General features: G+C 38.8%; 1 pseudogene; it reads right to left on the reverse strand.

Annotated features, from left to right (window-relative positions):
- Positions 1–560: 560 nt before the first annotated feature.
- Positions 561–24,544, reverse strand: part of LOC149990031 (ribosome biogenesis protein NSA2 homolog pseudogene) — a 39,979-nt pseudogene continuing 15,995 nt past the window's right edge.

The raw sequence follows: 24,544 nt of genomic DNA on the forward strand, positions 1-24,544 counted from the left end.
AGCATTCTAATTAGTAGATCTCTAATTGGTTTTCCTTTTTTTCTTTCACTTTTGCCCTAGGTCTGTTGATTAGTTACAATTGCTTTGTTAAAGCGCATCTGAAGACGTATTATTGACCTGGGGGAGGAGAACTTGGTTTTGGGGTTTGGTCTTACAAGATGTGAAAACAGCACCATCTAATAGAAATGTAATGGGAGCCACACATGAAACTTTATTTTCTAGTAGTCACACTGAAAAAAAGTAAAAAGAAGTTACGGCAGAGATCACAGTGAGGAGCGGAGTGCGGCCTTCTCCTCTGAGCTCCTCTGGGCCCTCCAGGCCCTCTGGCCTCTGGCCGGCGGGTGAGCTGGGGGGCCCGGGGACAGGCAGCAGACTCTGTGCTGCCAAGACCCAGAGCCCTCCCTGCGGTTGCCCACTGGCTGGGCCCAGGCTTTGAAGCAGCAGCAGCGAACATCTCCCCCCCAACCCCCTCCTCCATCTCCACGACCTGATGACGGTGGCCTCCGAGCCCGCATCCTGCCGTGCGGACCACTGGGTGTCCAGGTCTACCCCTGCAGGGCCTAAGGGAAGCGGCCTCCCTGGCCAGCCACCGAGGGCTGGACCGCACTGCCTTTGAGCACAGGGCGTGGCGGAGCCGGAAGAATGGCAGCCCCTGGAATGCCGCGGAGGGCCCTTAGGGCCTTCCCGGGCGGCGGAGAAGGCGAGTCTACTTGGACGAAAGCTTGCCCACCCTTAGGCCTTGGAACCGCGGGGATGCGGCACCTGGGGTGACCCTTATGCCCCAGTTGGACGAGACCACCTGGTCCTGACAACGATGGACAAAGCCCTTAACAGGCCCGGAAGGTGAGCGGAGCCCCAGTCAGCGACTGGTGGAATGTTAGCCGGACATCGTGCGGTTGGTCTTCGTTCTACTACAGACCTTGATTTCGGAAGAGAGAAATGGCAGAAGAACATACCACATTTGGCTGAATAGGAAGCGCCCACCACCCTTTGGGAAGATTTACTGGCCATTTGTAGAAGGCCTGTGTATATAATATGAAAAAGCTGCTCTCAACTTTCCCCCTAACCTTTGAGAAGAAAACTTTGCTACATCTAGGCCTTCTAGATGTAAAAAGGTTGCCAACGTATGATAAAGTAGAGTTAGGAAACCACACGTCTTGCAAATGCTCATTTAAAAAAAAAAAAGGCAAAAGAAATGTCTTCTGGAAATGACTTTCAAATGGAATCGTTAGAAATCACATGATCATAGCAATAGATGCAGAAAAAGCATTTGATAAAGTACAACACCCATTTATGATGAAAACACTCAGCAAAATGGGAATAGAGGGAGCATACCTTAACATAATCAAGGCTATATATGAGAAGCCTGAGGCCAACATCATACTCAATGGACAAAGACTAAAAGCATTCCCCCTGAATTCAGGAACTAGACAAGGTTGTCCACTCTCTCCACTCCTATTCAACATAGTGTTGGAAGTCCTAGACACAGCAATGAGACAAGAAAAAGAAATAAAAGGCATCCAAATTGGGAAAGAAAAAGTAAAACTATCATTATATGCAGATGACATGATAGTATACCAAGAAAATCCTATAAACTCAACTAAAAGACTACTCGATATAATAAGTGAATTTGGCAAAATAGCAGGGTACAAAATAAATATACAGAAATCTAAGGCATTTCTGTACACCAACAGTAAAATATCAGAGACAGAGACAAAAAAGAAAATACCATTTACTATAGCAACAAGAAAAATAAAGTACCTAGGAGTAAACTTAACCAAAGAGATAAAAGACCTGTACTCTGAAAATTACATAACATTGAAGAAAGAAATTAAGGAAGATACAAATAAATGGAAGCAAATACCATGTTCTTGGATGGGAAGAATCAACATCATCAAAATGGCCATACTACCCAAAGCAATTTACAGATTCAATGCAATCCCTATTAAAATACCAATGACATATTTCACAGACCTAGAACAAATACTCCATAAATTCATATGGAACCAAAAAAGACCCTGAATAGCAAAAGCAATCTTGAGACAGAAGAACACAGCAGGAGGAATCACAACACCAGATGTCAAACAATACTACAAAGCCACTGTGATCAAAACAGTCTGGTACTGGCATAAGAACAGACATATAGATCAGTGGAACAGAATAGAGAGTCCAGAAATAAACCCAGGCCTCTATGGTCAACTAATATTTGATAAAGGAGGAAGGAACATAAAATGGAGTGAGCAGAGCCTCTTTAACAAATGGTGCTGGGAGAACTGGATTGGGACTTGCAAAAAAATGAAACTAGACCACCAACTTACACCACACACGAGAATAAACTCAAGATGGATCAAAGACTTAAATGTAAGCCATAACACCATAAAAGTCCTAGAGGAAAACATAGGCAAGAAAATTTCAGATATCTCATGTAACAATTTCTTCATGGATACATCTAAAGCAAGAGAAATAAAGGAAAAAATAAACAAATGGGATTACATCAAACTAAAGAGTTTCTGCTCAGCAAAAGAAAACATCAGCAAGATGAAAAGGAAACCAACCATATGGGAAAACATATTTGCCAATGACATCACAGACAGGGGACTGATTTCCAAAATATATAAAGAGCTTATACAACTCAACATCAAGAAAATAAACAACCCAATTAAAAAATGGGCAAAGGACCTGAACAAACACTTCTCCAAAGAGGACATACAGGAGGTCCATAGACACATGAAAAAATGCTCAACAACATTAGCCATCAGGGAGATGCAAATAAAAAACCACAATGAGATATCATTTTACACCAGTCAGAATGGCCATCATCAACAAATCAACAAACAACAAGTGCTGGCGAGGATGTGGAGAAACAGGAACCCTACTGCACTGTTGGTGGGAATGCAGACTGGTGCAGCCACTATGGAAAACAGTATGGAATTTCCTCAAAAAACTAAAAATGGAACTGCCTTTTGAACCAGCGATTCCACGACTAGGATTATACCCGAAGAATCTTGAAACACCAATTCAAAAGAACGTAAGCATCCCTATGTTCATTGCAGCACTGTTTACAATAGCTAAGTACTGGAAACAACCTAAGTGCCTGTCTGTAGATGAGTGGATCAAAAAACTGTGGTACATTTACACAATGGAATACTATGTAGCAGAAAGAAAGAAGGAACTCCTGCCATTTGCAACAACATGGATGGAACTAGAGAGAATTATGCTTAGTGAAATAAGCCAGTCAAAGAAAGAAAAATACCATATGATATCATCTAATACAGGAAACTAAACAACACAAACAAAAGAACTAAATAGAACAAAGAGCAGAATAGCAGTCAATAGGGGGGAGGGGGAGGGAGAGAAGGGGGATAAGTAAGGGAAGGGTTTAGTCAAAGAACGTGTATAAATGAGTCATGGATACGGACAACGGGGAGGGATATGATTGCGGGAGAGGGGGTGGGCTGGGTGGGGGAGAGAAATGGAAAAATGGGACAAGTGTAATTGAAAAACCAAAAAAAAAAAAAAAATTATTAAACAAAAAGAAAAGTAAAAAGAAATCAATTAGGTTAACTTTAATAATTGTATTTAAGCTGATATATCCAAAATATTTTATATGCAATCAACATAAGATTAATGAGATATTTAAAATTTTTAATACTGTCTTTGAAATCCAGTGTTTTACACTAACAGCGTAAATTCAATTCAGATGTTAATTTTTCAGTGATTAAAGAGAAATATAGTTCTTCCTAAATGATAAATTTATATTTAATGGAAACATTTTATACTATTTCAGTTTTTTAATTTAAATGTAAGTGAATTAAAATTAAGTGAAATAAAAATTCAGTTTCTCAGTCTGCACTAGCTCCATTGTGAGTGCTCGGTAGCCACCTGTGGCTAGTACTCATTGTATCAGAGAGGACAGCTTTAGACTGTAAGATTCATGAGACTTGAAACCAGGGTTCGATCTTCTGCCAAGGGAGTTCAACCTAACAGGGAATTTGATTATGAATAGCCCCACTCTGTTATTGCTTAAATGCCACTCAGGACTTTGCCTCTTGTGTCTCTCTCTTACCAGTGGTTATCTGGTCTGACCCTCCCACTGCAACTGGCCCCAGTCACCCTGCTGTAGTCTTCTCACCTGCACTAGGCTCTGCAGCTCTGCCCTGTGAGTCTATATCTTGCTCTGGTGCAGACTTCATTGTAGTTTGTTTCTCAGGCAATAATCCTGTGACATCCCCAAGGACCTTAAACTTGAAGATTAGCCTATTAAAGACTCTGAGAATTACTACAGCTAAGGCACTTGCTTTACGGTGCTTAACCCAATGTTTCCCAAATTTAGAAGACCTCAAGTTAAGCATCGTTCTGTCATTCAGACTGCAAAGGCCTTTGGACAATAATAGCCATGATTTCACTTCTGTCTCCCAAAACACAAGTTCTTTTAGTTCAGGCTAACTTGAAACCAAACAGGGCAAGAAATTCTGGAAAATGTAGTTTCTAGCTTCACTAGGTTGACTTTAGAACAACCCAACACAAGGTTCATCTCTGGGTGGTGATACCCAGGCCAACCATGAGCTTTCCACTAAAGGCAGCACCTAGTAACAAGGTACGATGTAGAAATGTCACAATTCTGTATTCTGACTCTTGGGGTCTTTAAGTAGATCCTCCATTTAGATTGTCACCACCACAAAGGAGTTTCTGATCCCACCTGTCACCTTGTTTTCTCTTTGTCATTGTATTGTTAAAGCTTGACATCTGGTTGCCTCCTTTTTGTAACAAAAAATTGTTCAGCAGTGATAACTTGCCCAAGCTCTAATCTAATCCTGTTGGTCCTAGTTGTTTAGTCTGGACCTAGAGAGGCTTGGGATTTCCAAGACTCCTGACAGTGGTTCGTGGCTAAATCCCAACCCCTTCCACAGCTATGACTATAGGGCTTTATCACCTCAGTTTCTGGGGAGGCCAGTCTTTCTTTAAGCTTACCCAATGAGTGTACCAACTTTGGTTTGTGTAGTAGCTTTGACATTGAAACCCTGGTATTATTAGTGATTTTTTCCTGTAGTTAGAACTAAGGAACAAAGGAGTATGAACTAAGTGGATTGATTTGAGGAACATTTGGAGCTGAGGAAAGTGTATGGATTTGGTGCCAACAGACTAACTTCCACATATGTATTATGGAAGTTAGGGAAACAAATAAACAAAAAATAAACAAAATGCAGGAACAATACTCAGCCTGGCTCTAGACCCACCCTTTAGATTATTAAGATATGAGTGAGAATTCAGGGGTGGGATTAGCCTTCTAATAGCAGAAGGTGAAGTAGGAAGGTTAAGGAGTAATATCTTGCTATCTTTCCAAGTAATTTGTACCTTCCTCACACACATTTTATTCAAACTAGACTAATGACTAGATTTGAATCACAATTCTAGCTTTTATTAGTATCACAATTTTGGATGCATCACTTAACCTCTCTAGTCTTAGTTTCTTTGTAGAAAATAAAAAGTTCTTACCTTTTGGCACTGTTGTAAATGTTAGATATTAGTACCAAAGCATCTGCAGTGCCAGGCTCCCAGTAGTTTGTGGCTAAGTTGAAGTCCTTATTGCACTGTCAAATTCTAGGGCCACATCCTTAGCTTGGCAAGTACTGAAACTTCATCACTCAATTTAAGGAAGCTTCTAAGACCTACAGCAACAAAAGTTAGTTCTGGCAGGTCTCTTGATTGTGTAGGCTTGTTTTTGTTGAATGTTCAGAGTCTGGAGTAGAATAAACTGCTCTAGTGAAACAAATAACAGAACTCAAAGCCCCATTTTGACATGAATACTCAAGACTTCATTTGAGCTAGTAAACCAAAGTCTAAGAATTAAATGTCATGATCTGGGGTCTCAGGACTTCCCATGTAAAAAACTCAACTATACTCAGAGTATTTCTCCCCACACTTAGCATGGATTGAGCAAAAGAGTCCCAGAGGACTTAATGACACTACAGTACCAACCCTAAAGGGTTACGTCTGGACTTCCTACAAGGAACTGGCTTAAGCCACTGTTTCCTCAAATTTTATTACAAGCAGCTGCACACAAATCCCACATACAAGATGCATGCTGCTGTGATCCTATATAAATTCTCTTATAGCAGCATTCTGGAGCTGAATTCTCCCATGTGGAAGAAATATCATTGCAACTGAACAACATCTGGATCCCAAAGGCTAAGAAAGAACCAGGCTCTGTAATAAATAGTCTACCATACCTATGTGGAACTTTGAGCATCTGTGTACCGTGTGCAAACTCACCCAGCCCTGACCAGTGTGGCTCATTTGGTTGGATGTCATCCTGCAAAGTGAAAGGTCACTGGTTCAATTCCTGGTCAGGGCACGTGCCTGGGTTGTGGGTTTGGTCCCCTGCTGGGGCACATGCAAAAGGCAACCAATTGATGTTTATCTCACGCATCAATGTTTCTCTTTTTCTTTCTCCCTCCTTTCCCCTCTCTCTAAAAATAAATAAATAAAACCTTAAAAAAAAAAAAAAAGCCTCAGTCAGTGTCAGGGTGACCTGTCCTCTGCCTTCAGAATCCAAATAAAAGTGGAATTCTTAACTTGGCCTGGAGAAACTCTGGCTTGATAATTTGGGCATCATCTAACACCTGCAGTACTGGGCAATTTCTCTAAAGGGATGATAGCAGAATGGCATTTATTCATGCCTAGTATTACTGCTTGATCTCATTGTCATTGAATTTTCAATTAATGCTAACTTTTTCTGCAGGACTATCAGAGGATTTTATTATAGGTGGATTGGCCATAAAATTATAAACTGTCATTTTTAGCTTTCAGTTACTCTTTTATGGTTGATACAATTAACTATAAAACAACTTAAAAATATATGACCTTCAAGTGATGGTGTATATGTCAGAAGGTTAGTAATAACTAATATCTAAAATATATATGTCTGTGGAAAATCTTTCAAATGAACACAGTTTCAATATCATGTTTAATAGATTTAAATTATATTCATTCTGGAACTAACAACAGCATTCTTGATAGGGGCTCACTATAAGATACTGTATTGGAAATTTGTAAATGAAGCAACTGTTTCTTATGATATGCATGATTTTCCTAGTTTGCATATTCATCCAGAGATTTCCTAATACAGTTCTTTCACCTGTCAATTTCTTCTCCAGTAATTTCAGTGATAGGGATGATAATGTTGGAACTACATTGTTTTCTCTGGAATCATGTTTTTTTTTTGTTGTTGTTTGTTTTTCAAATAAATGCAGAGAACATTTAGGACTCTGGAGTTGGTTCATCAGTACATGAAACTTATTTTGGGCATCTGTCAAATATACATAATTGTTCCAAGTTAAGGGTTTAATGTTATAAATGCATAATCTGCTATTGTAAGTTTTGCATAAGAAATTTGACCTAGCAAATAGGATTTTCCAGCATTTGAAAATTCCACTAGGTCTACATCAGCTATAAGTTTTAGATCAAGGTGAACTATTCATTTCTGGCTTTTCAATGGTAAGAAATTTGTAAGAAATTTTCCATAACAAAAATTTAAGGTTCTGGAACATTCTGTTTTCTCATTCTAAAGCAAGGTCTATTGACCTGGTTTAATCTGTCTTCCCATTGTCTGATGATGATTCTGTTGACAAAATCAATAGAAATTATCAGGTTAAGTAGTAGGGCTCTTTCCTTTCTTTCTCTAAATAAAATTATAGTGTACTTGTCAGACTTCAAAGATATGATGGAACATGATATAAGTGTTCCCTAGATAATTGTACTGTGGAAAATAAAAGGTCTAGACAATCAAAGGTAAGAGCCAGAAATATTTTGAACCCAAAATGGATAGGGATATTTTTATAATGTAGGTAGTAGCTAGAAACGGATGGGAAGGAACTCCAGGCATAGCCTAGAATTGGGCTGGCCTGGCAGAGGGTGGCAAATTTATTCTTTGGGTATTCTAGAGGGAACAGGCTCTGAGGCAGGAGCCTGCCATTCTTCCAAAACTGTGTAGCTTTTGTATCTTATGATGTTTCAGTTTATAAACTAACTATTGAAATAAGATAATTAAAACTAACAGGGGGGAAATGCTAGGAGAACCCGGGTGTTAGAGTTTCACCTTAATTGATAGGCTTAAGTAATTAAAGTTGTATCTAAACAGAGTTTTGCCTTAATTATAGGCCTAAGTGACTAATTCATGTGGAAAGCTATTATTCCAAAACTTCACAGTGTTGTAAGGACTCCTTTCCTTTATCACCAAACCTTTGCCTCTGGAATTCTGCCTAGAGGGTGGAGGCAGGCAACGGGACCCCAATTTCTGTTTGGTAACATGGAACAACGCTCCAACCCACTGAGCAACATGGCCAGGGCTGATGTTATCCTCTTGAGCCTCATCACTTAGATCAAATTATGTTCCCACACAAACATATTTATTGATTACCCATTGCCCTCAAGATGAAACCCAAACTTGGTCTGACATCAGGGTATATACCATTATTGTGAGCATTATATAAGATAACATAAATTGATTCATTAATTCACTCATTCTGTATAGATTTATTGACATCTTGCTGGCCCATTCCTTGTGCTAAACTTTAGGCATACATAGAGTTCATGGTTCCTGCCCACCAAGCAAAGTGTTCACTTTTTACAGAGGGAGAGAGATGAGCAAAACATTGTTCCCAATACAATGTGGTAAGGATGTAATAAAAGTTAACTGAGGATACTGTGGCAGTTCAGAGGAAAGATACCAGCTTTTCTAACTTAACTCCCATTACTTCTTTATTCAAACTCTCTGTGCTACATCAATCTATTTGCAGTTCTCCTAAACACTATGCACACTCCCACCTCTCTGACTTTGATAATACTGTGTTTTTCACACTCCAGCTCTCCATTTTCTGTTTATTCAGTCAACCAACATGGACTGAAAGTGCCTTGCATGCTAGAACCTGTGTGCTATGTGCTCTGCTCTCAGTATTGCCAATGGGAGAAGCACAGCCCTGCCCTTACACAGCTGGCAGTGCTGCCTTTCCCAGCCTTTCCCTCCCCCTCTCCACCCTCCTCCCCGGACCACTCACTCAGCCATGTGAACTCTTTCTTCCTGAGCGCCAGTAAACTTACTGTCTGTCACACATCAAATCTTATAGTTATGGGCAGATCAATCAGTATTTACTAGTTGATTGTGCGTAGTAATAGAAGATGCAAGTATCATGGGGGTAATGAAAATTTTAGATTACTTAAAAACTCTGTTTTTATTCCTTTAGTTGAATGATGGTTGTCAATACTTGTGAGACTCAGCCTTCTCATCTGTTAATGAGTGGAATGAACTGGAAATTTAAGTTCTCTTTCAAGTATGCAATTAAATATTTTTTAATCTACAATTTTTGTATGGAGTTAATAAACTAGATTGAATTTCTTTCCTTTTTATTTTTAACGCTCATGGGGAAGAGCAAGGGGAAGGAGGCCAAGGTGGATGAGAAAGAAGATGAAAAAAAGGAGAAGCAGCAAGGGCTCCATCAGGAAGAGGGTTGGGAACTTACTGAAAAAAGAGACTATTTCCTTTTCAGGGTTTTCTTTTTCGTATTCCTCATGTCATATCCTGATAAACAGCTGTATTTGTAGAAGCTCCCAGTCAAGATGGCAGCATTGGTAAATGCAGTACTTAGAACTTCCCACAACCATATCAGAATTACAGAATGAAGAAGCCACATGGAGACTAGTGAGAGGGGCAGAGACTTGGGATGGGCTGGTACCAAGCCCATGTGTGGCAGATAAAAATGGGAGAAATATGATGGCTGCTGAGGTCCCCTTGAGCAAGGAGGGGTCCCAGTCTAACACCAGAACATCCAGCCCAAGGCTCCAGTGCTGGGAAGAGAAGTCCCCATAACTTCTAGCTGTGAAAATGAGTCAGAATTGTGGCAAGTGAAAACATAGGGCTGTGGGAGTCCAAGGCGTTCCTCTTATATGGTCCATGCAGGGACATACTAGGACTCACTCACTCTGAGCTCCCATGCTTGGACAGCAACTCTAAAGGTGTCTGGGACACTGGGGGTGGGGGTAGGGACTGAATTGTCTGGCTTCAGGTTAAGAGCTGGAGGGGCAGCTTTCTCCCAGACTGAAGTACTGGCTGAATTCATTGTTCCGTTTTGAGCCCTCTTTCCACAGAGCCAGCAGGTGGGTGCTATATCTGAGTCTCCATTAACCTGGCTATCACTGTTATCCCTGCCTTGGTGATTCCCTGAGACTCACCCCTCTCCAACTTGCCGGCCCACCTGAACTGTTTCCAGTGGTTTTCATACAAATGGCCTCTCTTGGATTATGCTTTGGACTTCCCTAAAATCTCTCAGACAAGCAGCATCTGGCCTCAGCATACCCCATATCTCTTGCCAAGTGGCCCCAGCCATGGCACTAGTGGCAGCCAGCCCCAGTTTATAGCTTAGCCTCTCCTAGGCATCTCTAAACCCAGCACAAGTATCAGCCATCTGCAGATCTCTGTAGCTCATGCTACAGTGGCTGACTTTGCACCTCTCAGGAGGCCCCAGAGCCAGGGTACCCAGTGGACAGCTTCAGATCATGCCAGATCACAATTCAACCACCTCCATGAGCAACACACTCAAAGGGTTAACTCAGTGGGCATTTAAACCCCACTGAAGCAAGTCCTACTCCACAGGGTTGGCCTCTGCAGAGCAGTTCCTCCACAGTAGTCACAGTTGGTCCTCTAAATCAATTGGTCTTGGGTGACATGCCAACAGCAATCAAGGCTCAGCTGCAACAGGACAGTGCACATAGCTGACACAGGGATGTATCTTGGAGCACTTAGTTCAGTTGACAGGGAAGGCTGTACACTGGGCCCTACAGAACACCTGCTATATAAGGTCACTATACCAAGCCCAGGAGATGTAGAAGCTCTACCTAGTACATAGAAACCAACACAGAGAGGCTGCCAAAATTAGAAGACAAAGAAACATGCCCCATACAAAAGAACAGGAGAAGTCTCCAGAAAAAAAATGAAATGAAATGGAGGCAAGCAAACAACCAGGTACAGAATGAGAAACAATGGTTATAAGGATGCCCAAAGAAATTTGTGAGAACTTCAGCATAAAAAAGGACATAAAAACCATACAAAGGGACCAGTCAGAAATTAAGGATACACTAACTAGCATGAAGAATAATTTACAGGGATTCAACAATAGAGCAGACAAAGCTGAGAATCAAATCAGTTATTTGGAATATAAGGAAGCAGCAAAAACCCAATCAGAAATGCAAGAAGAAAAAGAATCTGAAAAAAGGAAGATAGTTTAAGGACCCTCTAGAACAATTTCAAGCATACCAACATTCACATCATGGGAATGCTGGAAGGAAAACATAGAGAAGAAATTGAAAACCTATTTTAAAAAAATAATGACAGAAAACTTTCCCAACCTGGTGAAGGAAATAGATACACAAGTTCAGGAAGCACAGAGAGTCCCAAACAACATGAACCTGAAGAGGACCACACCAAGACACATCATAATTAAAATGCAAAAGGTAAAAGGCAAAGAGAGTATTTTCAAAGTAGCAAAAGAAAAGCAGTTATTTACCTACAAGGGAGCTCCCATAAGGCCATTGGCTGATTTCTCAACAGAAACTTTGCAGGGTAGAAGGAAGTGGCAAGAAATATTCAAAGTGATTGAGAAAACAAGGGCCTACAACCAAGATTACTGTACCCAGCAAAGCTATCATTTAGAATTGAAGGATAGATAAAGAGCTTCCCAAATCAAGGAAAAGCTAAAGGAGTTAATCACCACCAAACCAGCACAGTATTACAAAAAATGTTAAAGGGTCATGTTAAAGAATAAATAGAAAAAGAAGATTTAAAAAAATGAATAATAAAATGGCAATAAATACACATCTATCAACAATTACTTTATTTTTTTTTGATAGTTCATTTTTTATTTGCATTTTATAATACATGTGAGATTGATTTTTATACGTTAATTAGCTATTCAAAAATGCTATTCTATGATTGGTTGGTACATATTAGTATTTTCTGTTTTTCTATTTCAACATTTTTCCTTAATCTTTTTTTTTTTTTTTGGTTTTTCAATTACAGTTGTCCCCTTTTTCCCCTAATTTCTCTCCCCCACCCAACCCACCCCCTCAACAATTACTTTAAATGCAAATGAATTAAATCCTTTAATTGAAAGATATATGGTGAATGCATGGATAACACAACAAGACACACACATAAGCTGTCTACAAGTCTCACTTCAGATTGAAAGGCATACAGACTGAAAATAAAGGGATGGAAAAAGATATTTCATGAAAATGGAAATCGAACTAAGATAGCTGGGTTACCAATACTTATACCATACAAAATGGACTTTAAAACAAAGGCTGTAACAAGAGATAAAGAAGAACCCAGAAACTCTACTGGGTATTGATCCAAAGGAACCCAAAACAATAAATCTAAAAGACTTATATATCCATATATTTAGTGCAACATTATTTACAAAAGCCAGGATATGAAAGCAACTTAAGTGCCCATCAATAGATGACTATATAAAGAAGTGGTGCATATATACAGTGGAATATGACTCAGCCATTTAAAAAAAATGAAACCTTGCCATCTGCAACAACATGGATGGACCTAGAGGATATTGTGTTGAATGAAATAAGTCAGACAGAGAAAGACAAATGCCAGATGATTTTACTTATATGTGGAACCTAAAAAACAAAATAAACCAACAAGCAGAACAGAAACAAATTCATAGATACAGAGAACATTTTTATGGTTATCAGATGGGAGAGGGGTTGGGGAATGGGTGAAGAAGATGAAGGATTAAGAAATAAAATTGGTAGTTAAAGAATAGTCATAGGGAATACAGGTACTAATATTGTAATGACTATATGGTGTCAGATGGGTACTAGATTTATTGGGATGATCACTTCATATGTTATATAAATGTTTAATCATCTAAAAGTAAAATAATATTGTATGTCAATGGTAATTTAAAATTAAAAATAAAAACAATGGACTTCCGGCCAAGATGGAGGCTTAGACGGACACGCTAGGTCTCCCTCTACAACTAGAGAGGAATACAACTACTTCAAAACAAAGGATAACTAGAAATTCCAGAAAATAAAACTACACGGAAGCCCAACATATGAAGTTATAAACCAGCGGTGCCATTTGGGCAGGTAAGAGTTAAAGAGGGCAGCGCTGTTTGCGGTCGCACCTGGGACAGTGGTGGGGCGGCGAAAAATCCCGGCTGCAGTCAAGCCCCTGGCAGTGCGCGACCCCAGCGCTGGGGAAAGCAGCCACTGCATCGCCTTGAACAGTGAGGCCCAGGGGGGCGGGAGGACGGATCCCGGTCTCCTAGCTGAATAACTGTGTGAATCCATCTTGGACCCCCGCCCCCAAAGAAAGCACCACAGGGCTGCGAAATAGGTCGCGGACAGGCGCCGGTCGCTGAATTGTGACGCATACACAGGCACTGCCCCGGACAGCCGGCCCAAGAAAACAAAACGCATCTGTCAAAATGAGGCAGACAACTATAGAAATCCCGGTGGCACAGCTCACCAGGCAGCAGATAGAGAACCTGACAGATGAACAGATAAGAAACCTGTCAGAGGCTCAGTTCTGGGCCATTGTTATCAGGTGGCTTACAGAATTCACAAAAGAGCAGGAAAAAGATAAGAAAGAAGCGAAAAACTTTCATAACGAAAGGAACAAAGCCACATACGAGACAGATGGTGAGGAAAAAAAATCCAGAGTTCATTTCAACAAACTGGAATATGGAGAAGGAACAAGCAGTCAACCAATGCAGAGAGAGGAAATGGGAAGCAACAATGAGAGGATCAGAAACCTCTGGGACAGCTATAAAAGGCCCAACATAAGAATCATTGGTTTGCCAGAGAGTGAGGAAGATGAACTAGAACTTGAAAAATTGAGTGAAAATATAATAAAGGAGAACTTCCCAGACTTGGGGAAGGGAATAGACTTGCAGGTCCAGGAAGCAAGGAGAGTTCCCAAGAGACTGGACCCAGGGAGAACCACTCCAAGACACATTATAATCAAAATGTCAAAAATTAAAGATAAAGAGAGAATCTTAAAAGCAGCAAGAGAGAAGAAAAGAATTATGTACAAAGGGGTCCCAATTAGACTATCAGCTGACTTCTCAAGGGAGACCCTACAGGCAAGAAATATTCAAAGTAATGAAAATCCAAAACCTACAACCACGAATACTCTATCCAGCGAAATTGTCATTCAGAATAGAAGGACAGAGAAAGTGTTTCCAGGACAAAATAAAACTGAAAGAGTTCATTAGATCCAAACCACTGTTATATGAGATGTTAAAGGGACTGGTTTAAAAAACAGAAGCTAGGGAGATGAAACAAAGGCAAACTAAACAGGCAGCGAGAGTGGAAAAGGAACTGTGGGTACGGGAAGCATATTGGGGGAGGTCAACAGGGAGGGGGAGTGGGGAGAGGGAGGGAGATGATATAGGAATTGGGGATCATGGTAGGAGGGAATGGAATAGACAGAGAGAGGTTGGGAGGAACTGTATGCACAACTAATGGACATAATCTAAAAGGGGGGGACAACGGGAGGGAGGGGGGCCACCAGGTGGAGGGGAGCAGAGGGAAGGGAAATTGGCACAAATGTAATATTTTAATCAATAAAACACATTAAATCTGAAAAAAAAATAAAATAAAAACAATAAATGTTTAAGAAGCTGTATTTGTTGTTAACCCTTTGTACAGAGTTAATATATTGAAAAGCGATGCCTGGATTGTGGAGTGGTAATTGTATGACTGATCTCCTAAGTCATCCCGCATTTCCCATGCGGCTAAGTGAAAGGCGGCTTTTAAGAGACACCCAGAGTATAGCTTTATAAATATATTTCAATAAGATTCCATTGTAAAACCCTTAAAAACAAATAAACAAAATGTTTTGTGTTCTAACATGTTTCTGATATTAAAATAAAAGTTGCCTTCCATCACCATTTATCCCTGCTATATCCTCCTCCACCGCTTTCCACTCTCCTCCCCAGCAATCACCACAGTGTTGTCCATGTCCATGAGTGCCTTTCTTTTTCTTTTTCTTTTTTCTTTTATGCTCAAACCCTCCCTCTCATCTCCTCACCCAGCCTCCCTAACCCCACCCCTGACTTGGGGTGATGAACACACAATACAGGGCACAGATGATGTCTTGTGGGATGGTGCACCTGAAACCTGTATAATTTAGTTAACCAGTGTTACCCCCAAAATTCTATAAAAAGGAAAAATAAATAAAATCAAAGGATCATGAACAAATTCCATTTTTTCTTAGATGTATTATTTTAGACGGGATCTACTGGGTAATTCATTTTATTTTAAAGTTTATTTTATTGAGCACTATTTGCTAGGCAAGGTGTTTATATAACTGGCAAATGAAATGTACTTTCTGTTCTCAAGATGTTTATAATCATTGGGAGGACCTATTAGTCATAAAAACAAGAATGTTATAATTTTATATGTCACGCATATTTACAATTATTTTAAATTTCTTCACGTTTCATGTGTATATATATGCACATACTCACATAGACATATACTCATACATGCATAACATTCTAGTGTACATATGCATACACACATATAAGCATGGAGAAAAAGATTTATTTGTGTATATTTATAAACACCATTCTACATGCCACACAAAAAGACAATTTTCATACTTGAGAGATTATATCAGCGAGGAAAGTTCTGAAAGTTATAAATGGTGTTATTCAAGATTCTATGTATTTTGAATTATGCCCTCTTTGCAAATTTGATGACAGCTATGAAACCTCTCCTAAGAAAGTACCTAATGATGGGAAAATTTAGAAGGTTGTGGACACCTTGAAGTCTACCTTTGTACTCTGGGTTTGCGACCTCAGACAGAGGCAAGAGCAGTTTCCTAGAAGAAATTTTGAAATTGAAAGGTATTGTCCTGTACAACAGCTCGATGCCAGCTTTTAAAAATAAAATGTTCTCAAATCCCTATTAAAATACAGATGGAACACCTAAACCCTGCACAGTTTTAAAGTTCTGGATGTAAATAGCCTAATAAATTGATCATTCACAGGTATATTTAATATTATGTAGATCAGTACATGTAAATCTTATTTTTTCCTGTAGCAAATCAGGTGGACTCATATAGTTGGAAAAATTTGTCTCCTTAGGGGAGAGGTAATTTCACTTGATGGAATTTTGAGAAGTTGATTTATTGCTTGCTATTTTACAGACCCCTTTCTCATAAATTTCCCTGTATCAGATCTAAGCCCTGGAAATCAAGTAGTTTGTCTTCTGTTTTTGATAGCAGCAACTGCTTTTTTGAACTGTCATTTTAGCAGCTTCGTCCTGGTCTCTGATGTTATGCAAAACACACCTGCCTTTTAACTTGCTTGATCTAAACCTCACTTGCCATATTCATTTTCTACTCTTTGATCCCCCTCTGCATTGCTATTTATCAGTATCAAAAAGCTGGAGCTGACTTGTGGGCAAATTCAAAGGCGCCCAAGATTGCTTTGGGCCCTGGATGCACAAAATCAAGTCAGTCACGCGTCTGGTGTGTTTTCTGTACTTACACTTCATGCATCACAAAAGCATAGCTTTCCTCTTTATTTACTGAGTCAGGTAAAGGATTGAATGTGAGTTTTACCTTTAAGATAATACGTAACTTTCCCCTACTCATAGCACACAGCAACTTAGTCTTATATATGAGATTCTTTTCAAAATATCACTGTATAAGTTTCCTTAACAATTATCACGGTTTTAATTTTACATTATATTTGTGCAATTATTTCAGTAATAACTGTCTGTAAGCATCATGTGTTGGGAAGCACGTCTAGATGGCTCATCTTTACATTCCTAGCACTGAGCACAGTGCTGGCATAGAATAGGACAATAGGTGATGATTATTATGTGCTGAATGAATTTAGCTTTACTCAAATATTTTGGAAGTTTCTCCTCTGGAATTTTCTTCAGAGCCTGTATCCCAGAAACAAAAGAACGGCTTTCTTGATTTTCTTTGAAGAACATCAAAGCATCCTGGTCTGCCTGCTGTTTTCTCTCTCTTTTTCCTTTGCTCCACTTGGCTCCTCCCATTGGCCTCCTTTCCCTCCCCTTGCAGTGTTGTTGAATCAACCACTGCTGCTTACCTGGCACAGCTGTGCTGATGCTGACCGGGACCCCAGTGAGGGAGGGACCCTGGGCCAGACTGATGGATGCAGGTCACATAAAGCCCTCGGTGAAATGCTCATTGCACTGACTGAATTCATCTGCGTGCTGCCTACCTGCTGTCATTGCTGAAAAGCCTTAAGGGGGTGCAATTAGCCAAACATTGTAAATGTGCATTGCTGAAGGTTTAGGACTCAAATTTAAGTGAGTTCATTATAATTGAGATTGTTTAAAATGAGTTGATGGTGTTAATAGTAATTATGGCGCAGAGTGGCTGAATTTACTCAGGACTGTACAGTAATTGTCTTTTTTATATATTTATATGCCTCATGTATATTTAATGTTAATTTTTTTACACCAGGGTTATGTTCGCTTTAGTAATTAAAAAGATATATAACTATTTTTTAAATGTTATAGGGACTTGATGCCCTTAAGCCATTTAAAGAATTTATCAATTAAAAACATCTTTAATGGCATAATATAAAGTTGAATAAATTTATAATAAAATATATACAGATAATTAAAGTTACTGAGCTGTCACTATGTTACTATTGTTATTGGTTATTTTATATTTCAAACTATATATGCATAGAGATTTCAAAATGTTAATTATCTCTCATAGCTTATTTCTTATATATACACTTTATAGTTGAAAATAAGGAATGATAACTTTCTTGATATCTATAAAGTTTGTCCTTGTCCCATGATTATAGACATCCTTTATTAAGTAGTACTTCAACATATATATTTAATTGTGGTGTCTACAAATATTTGATCAAAGGAATGGCATAGAGGTTAATCATGTACTCAGAGAAAAAATAGTGGTCTGGCATGATGATGATCACAATGATGATGGCAATGATGACATGAGAGGTTAGATGCCACCTCTACTACTTCTGTACTAGCTGTGTGACCTTGGGCAGATCACTCAGTCTCTCTGAGCCCCTTTTCTCATCTCTGAGACCAAGATATTCTCTATTTCATTCAGCTGCTGTGAAGCGATGTCTGTAAAAGTGCTTTGTGAAGTTTTTATTTCTTAGATTCAGTATGCCTATTCCACCTTAGGAGCCACGTGCCCCCTGTTTTTCTCTAGTCCTGTCACCTACATGTCGCCTTTCCCTTTTCTCCCCTAACCTTTCCCTACTTGTCCTTGTCCTCTTTGAAGTTGTATATTTATTTCAGCCCAAGGCATACAATCATGTATTGATGTAATTTGTCCCAATTTTCTTTCTTACTGGTTCTACCACTAGTTTAAGATGTCAAAAGCCAGGGAAGAAGAAACCGTTTAAAAATTCATTGAAACACACCTTTAGACAAGATGACCTATCTTGTTAACTGGAAAACAATCATGGCAACAATCACTTCTTTATGAGCTAAATGTAACAGTGTTCTCTTTAAGTGAAAGCAATATGCAAACATGGATCTTTAAGAGTTATGAACATCTGTGGGCTTTTCAATATTGACATTAGTTTTATTATTCAGGAAATATTTATCCAACAGTCATGATGGTTCCAGGCAGGGGGATCAAATAGAGAAAACTTAGTCATTTGTGCCTTTTAGTATCCTATATTCAGGTGTAATATTTAGAGACACAAATTCGGGTTCACTGTAGAAAGGGCTGTTAGCATATCAGTACACACAGACACACACACTCATATTATTGTTTTTGGAAAACAAAGCCATGTGAACATGTGGCGATGCTTTTGAGTTCTATAAATATTGTTTAACTCCTTGAACTGGTGGTTTACTTTGCATGCAGTACATAGTACAGGTAAAATGAGTCCAAGTTAAAATGCAAAAGAACGTTTTAAAATAGAAAATACTAACTTTGAAAACCTCATATACAGTTTTCTCATTGTCACAACTTAGTCATTAAGATTGCTTAGACTGTATTCCCAAAATAACCTACTTCACAGGCACTTCTTTTACTTAAAAAAACGTTTATAAATTAAAGGTCCTTGCTCTCTGAGCCTCTGGCCGTACTTACTTACCATTCAAACATAAAGACCCTGAATTTTTTAAATAGTCCATCACAAACGAGACACATAATATTTAAGCTTTCTAACACACACACACATACACACATATTTTCAGAATTCTAAAACCCATCAGAACACCCAGAAGTAATGTCCCATTGCACATTTCCAACTTAAAGGGTCTTATAGTTCATTCTCTTGTAAAGTATGCACCACATTATGTGGCTCACTAGTTTCGCTATTTCGTTTCTTTTTTTAGGTGACCAGGAGTCCACACACATTGTTTCTCTGCATCTCCTTAATCAGCCTTAGAGACTGAAATGACCTGGGGCCCAAGAACACCCAGAGACTGCTTGTGACTTGTCCCGTGGTTTGTGAGTTCCGGTTAATAGATTGTCTTCCTCTTTTTAGTAGATATTCAGAAATTTTTTGCTTAGTAAATTGACAATCCTTGAGGAAATAAGTATAGTTTAGATCAAAATCCAGGCTAAGATGATAAAGAAACACTCCCTGACCAGGAGAGCTAGCTAAGAGATAATAGTTGTGTTAGTGAAGTAAAAGAATGGTTTAAAAAATTCTCTCAAATGATACTGGCAAATGTGTCAAGTTTCAAAAGGATTGGTTTAATTCTACTACTTGGTGGGAGCTATAGATATCTGGTTAAAGGCTGAGTCTGTTAGCGTTGCTGGACAAGCAGCTGTGGTTGGATATTTTTTAGCTCATCTGAGTCAGTATTATGAAGAATAAAAAGAACCATTAATGTGAAGTGTACTTTCTAAGAAACTCTTCAGAAGCAGGGGGGAGGGGGGGACAGGGGGGGGAGAGAGAGAGAGTGAGAGAGAGAGAGAGAGAGAGAGAGAAGGGGCACGAATCAATGAGTGCTCCATGGCTGAAAATGGATAGAGTAAAAGCAGTTGCTCCTTAAGATGACAGCATCTAAATGAGCTTCTAAATGTTGATTTCTCTTTGTGTGGTTAGTGAGCTGATGAATCAGGACACATTGCTATTACTACTAGTGTTCTATTTTTCCAGCTCAAGGTATCTAGTCTGGTTATTCATGCTTTCTTCTTCTCACTTTTTTATTTTTATTTTTATTTTTGGCCTGTAACAATGGAAATGAAGGTCAAAATCAATACATTTTTTTTTTCATTGTTAGCAAGCTTGTAAATATTTGCAGAGGAGGAGATAAAAACTAACTAAAATAAGGTTTTTCAATTATATCTGACATTATTTGCCAATATATTTTCCAATTATAAACTAGTGGATCACTGTAAGTAGTAGTTTGTGGTTTAATATTTGAGTATATGATATTGGTGTGTCCCAATCATACTACTTACTATTGCTTCAGAGGATCACACAACCCTGCAAAATAGTCTCAAAACAAAATTTAAATTAAACTTATTGAATTACTGTACAACCTAAAAGGCATGGCCTATATCTTATAGTACCTTCCCAACCCCTCTGGTTCTTTTGGAATGGGGCTGAATGAAAGAAGACTGTCATGATGTGAACTCAATTTTGTTTTTCCTTCTAGACCATAGAAACCCTTTATTGAAAATCTCCCATGTGCCTGGCAATGTAAGTACATGAGAGATACAGTAACCCTATAACAGAATTTATAAATGAAGAATCTGACACTATGAAACATCCAGACCTCTGGCCCAGGTCATGTAGCTTTAAAGAGCAGTTCTAGAATTTTAACCTAGTTTCTACAATAAAAGTCTTTACTTTTTTTCTAGTACACCATATTCATTCTCTAGCAACTTAAGTTCAGGGACTATGTATATCCCACAGTATAGAAGTGGAAACCCAGATTCAAAGGCAATTTTAAGTAACTGCTTGAGTAAATCACATGGCATCTCTGGGTCTCATATGCTTCATTTATGGCCAGATCACAATAGTTAACATCTATAGACTACTTACTACTCTACAGCATGTATTGTTAAGCACATTACATACATTAGCTTAATTAACCCTCCTGACACTCAATATGTGTCACAGATATAATTAAACTTTTTATACAGAAGACGAATAAAAGACTGGGAGAGCTAATAGTTTGGACAAATTTGCAGAACTAAAATTGTGGGATTTTAATTCAAGTGTAGGCTCTGTGGCCCTAGTCTAGAGCATGGACCCTTAACCACTGTCTCTTACAGCTTTTTGTTTAAGACAGTCTGTGGCCTCTTCCAGCTCTTCAATCTATGGCTACATAGCTGAAGGCACTCTCATCTTTTGATTCCCTAACCCTTGCTTTTTCAAAACATTTAACTGCAATAATTTTAGAGTGTGGAATCCTCTACAATTAAAAGAATTCTCCACAGGTTAACCCCTAGTGCTGCTCTTACATGGCTATCTCATAGTTCCTATCTAGCACAATTTGCTGTTCTCTCCAAATGACCCACACAAGCTGAGTCTTATATTTGTACCATGTTTCTCAGTCTGCAATGCCCCTTTGAAACACATGACACCTGTACCTCCTATCTTTAAAAAAATATGACCCATTGCAGCACAAAGTGTTGCTTTATATCATATCGAGAGACCACATCAGAACTCCTGTTTTTACATTGACAGGCTGTGACACTGCACCATTAGATTATGCTTTAAAGGTGAGGAGTAAGCACTAGGAAAAGATGATGACTTAACAAACAACAGTCCTGTTTTTATTCCATCTGTGTTAAAATCATCTGTCTTAAGAGCAAAAGCAACTGAAAAAATGATAAAAAATAAAAGACTATGCAAGCCAAATATTTATTCCTTCCCTTTAGTGACTGTAAATATACATACTAATTAGCATTTTAAATATTGAAGACACTTGGCAAATAATACTTTATATTGATGTTTCCAACTAAATGTCTGGTCTTAATTTCCAGGATAAGTACAATTATCTAATTAGAGATGATGAAAACACAGACAAATAGTGGAAGAGAAAAACAATAAAACAGTGGGTAGATGATGAAAAATCGTTTTTGTCGAACTAAATGTTCTATATAATTTATTGAGATTCCTTATTAAACAATTGAACATCATTTCTTACATTTAGGATGTTTATTTTAATGGTTAAAATTTAAAAGATGAAAATTTACAAGTATATTCATAAATATACTACATTATGTTTTATGGCTCATTTTGTTAAATGCTGCCTTTTTCTAGCAACGTATCTGAAGTCAAGGAATTTATGGGGAAAAATACAAGCAAAATTAGAGCATTTACATTTGTAAAAGACAAACAATACTAGGAAATAATGTTTTTCATATTCAATATTTGTCCTTATTTACTATTTATCAACTTAGCTCTTGCTGGTGTGGCTCAGTGGATTGAGTGCCTGCCTGCAAATTCAAAGGTCGTTCATTTGGTTCCCAGTCAGGGCACATGCCTGCATTGCAGGCCAGGTCCCCAGTTGGGGGCATGTGAGTGGCAATGGATCAATTATCTCTTGTATGTTTCCCTCTCTCTCTTTCTCACTCCATTCCCCTCTCTCTAAAAATAAATAAATAACACAATTTAATACTATTTATCAACTTAAAAATAATACTGAGAAACTGACAACCTCGTTTAGTTTCTAAATATTTCATATTGTTTAAAACTGGTCTTTTTCTTTTTACTGGAGCATCTGGTAACGTTCATTTTATATGATCAAACATTTAAAAAAGAAATATCATGGAGAATATTTTTCAGGAGAGCAACAAATTATTAGAATGGGAGAGTCAAGTCCAGGTGAGAAGTGATGTTGTCTTACCCAGGGCTTTGGTTAGAGGAAAAGCAGAAAAATGGATGCTCTGGAAATGATTTGATAGAGAAGACAGGATCAGCAGATAGTGGACACGGAGGGTAATTTTTGGCTGGAGAAACTAGAAGGATGATGGTGCCTTTTGCTGGGATGGGTAAAACTGGAGGAAAATTGGTTTGGGGAAGAGCTGTGGAGTCAAGGGTTGTTTTAATCATGTTGTTTCTGAGACAGCTAAGTGGAGATGTCCAGCAGGCCATTGGATGTGTAAATCTAAGAACTTGAATTTCATGACTAAGACAAACCTAGAGATTTGTTTTGGTTTTCATTATCTTGCAGGTGTAATTTGAGCTGTTGGATTGGATGAGATCTAAGGGGGTTTGATATATAGCCCTAGTGCATGCCAGTATTTAATGTTGGGGAGAAGAGGAATAGTCAGCAAAGGTGTCTAAAATATAGTGGCAAAGTGAGATAAAAGGAGAACCAGAAGGGTGTGATGTCATGGAAGCCAAGAAAGGAGGTATTTCAAGGATGGAGTGGGCAACTGTGTGGACTGCTGCTGAAAAGGAAGGAGACGTGACCTACGGCTTTGGCAAAGTATAGATCGCAGTGGAACCATCTTTGTGATATGGTGCAAGCTAGGCCTACTAGAGTAGGTTAAGAATGTGGAAGTAGAGTTCTTAACTAGAGGCAACTCTCCTAGGAGGTTTAAACTCAAAGGAGTTGTTCATTTTACAAAAAGATTATTTTGCTATTTACTTTTAGAGAGAGGGGAAGGGAGGGAGAAAGAGAGGGAAAGAAACACCAGTGTGCGGTTGCCTCCCACACGACCCCAGCTGGGGACCTGGCCTGCAACCCAGGCATGTGTCCTGACTTGGAACCAGACCGGAGGCCCTTTGGTTCACAGGCCACAGCACTCAGTCTGCTGAGCCACACCAGCCGGGGGGAGTTGTTCATGTTTAAATTAGGAGATTAGCAGTACAGTCGTGCCCCATTTTCCAATGTTTTGCTTACCTTGATTTCAGTTACCTGCCGACATTCACGGTCCAAAATTATTAAATGGAAAATTCTGGAAATAAATAATTTATAATTTTAAATTGCACATTTTCCTGAGTAGTGTGATAAAATATCACACTGTTTTGCTCCTCCCGGACCAGGGCATGAATTATCCCTTTGTCAGCATCTCTAGGCTGTAGAGGCTCCTCCCCTACCCCTAGTTACTCAATAGCTGTCTGGGTTATCAGATTTATTGTTGCTGTATTGCAGTGCTTGTGTTCAAGTAACCCTTATAGTAATCTAACCTAACACTACGTCACAATGCCTGTGTCACCTACCTCACGTCTTCTCATCATGTAGGCATTGTATCATCTCATAGCATCACAAGCAGGGGGAATACAGTACAGTAAGATGTTTTGAGAGAGAGATACCACATTCATATAACCTTTATTATAATATAGTGTTATAAATGTTCTATTTTATTATTGGTTATTGCTGTTAATCTCTACTGTGCCTAATTTATAAATTAAACGTTATCCTAGGTATGTAAGTATAGCAAAAAACATTATATGTGGAGTTTGGTACTATCTGAGGTTTCAGGTATCCACTGGGGTTCTTGGGAACATATCCCCTTCAGATACGTTTATTTGTACATTTGTAAACCAATGGCTGTGTAAAGTAAAAT

The sequence above is a fragment of the Furipterus horrens genome, unplaced genomic scaffold (assembly GCF_987537825.1).
Source record: "Furipterus horrens unplaced genomic scaffold, mFurHor1.1.pri manual_scaffold_36, whole genome shotgun sequence".
In the NCBI taxonomy this organism is placed as follows: domain Eukaryota; kingdom Metazoa; phylum Chordata; class Mammalia; order Chiroptera; family Furipteridae; genus Furipterus; species Furipterus horrens.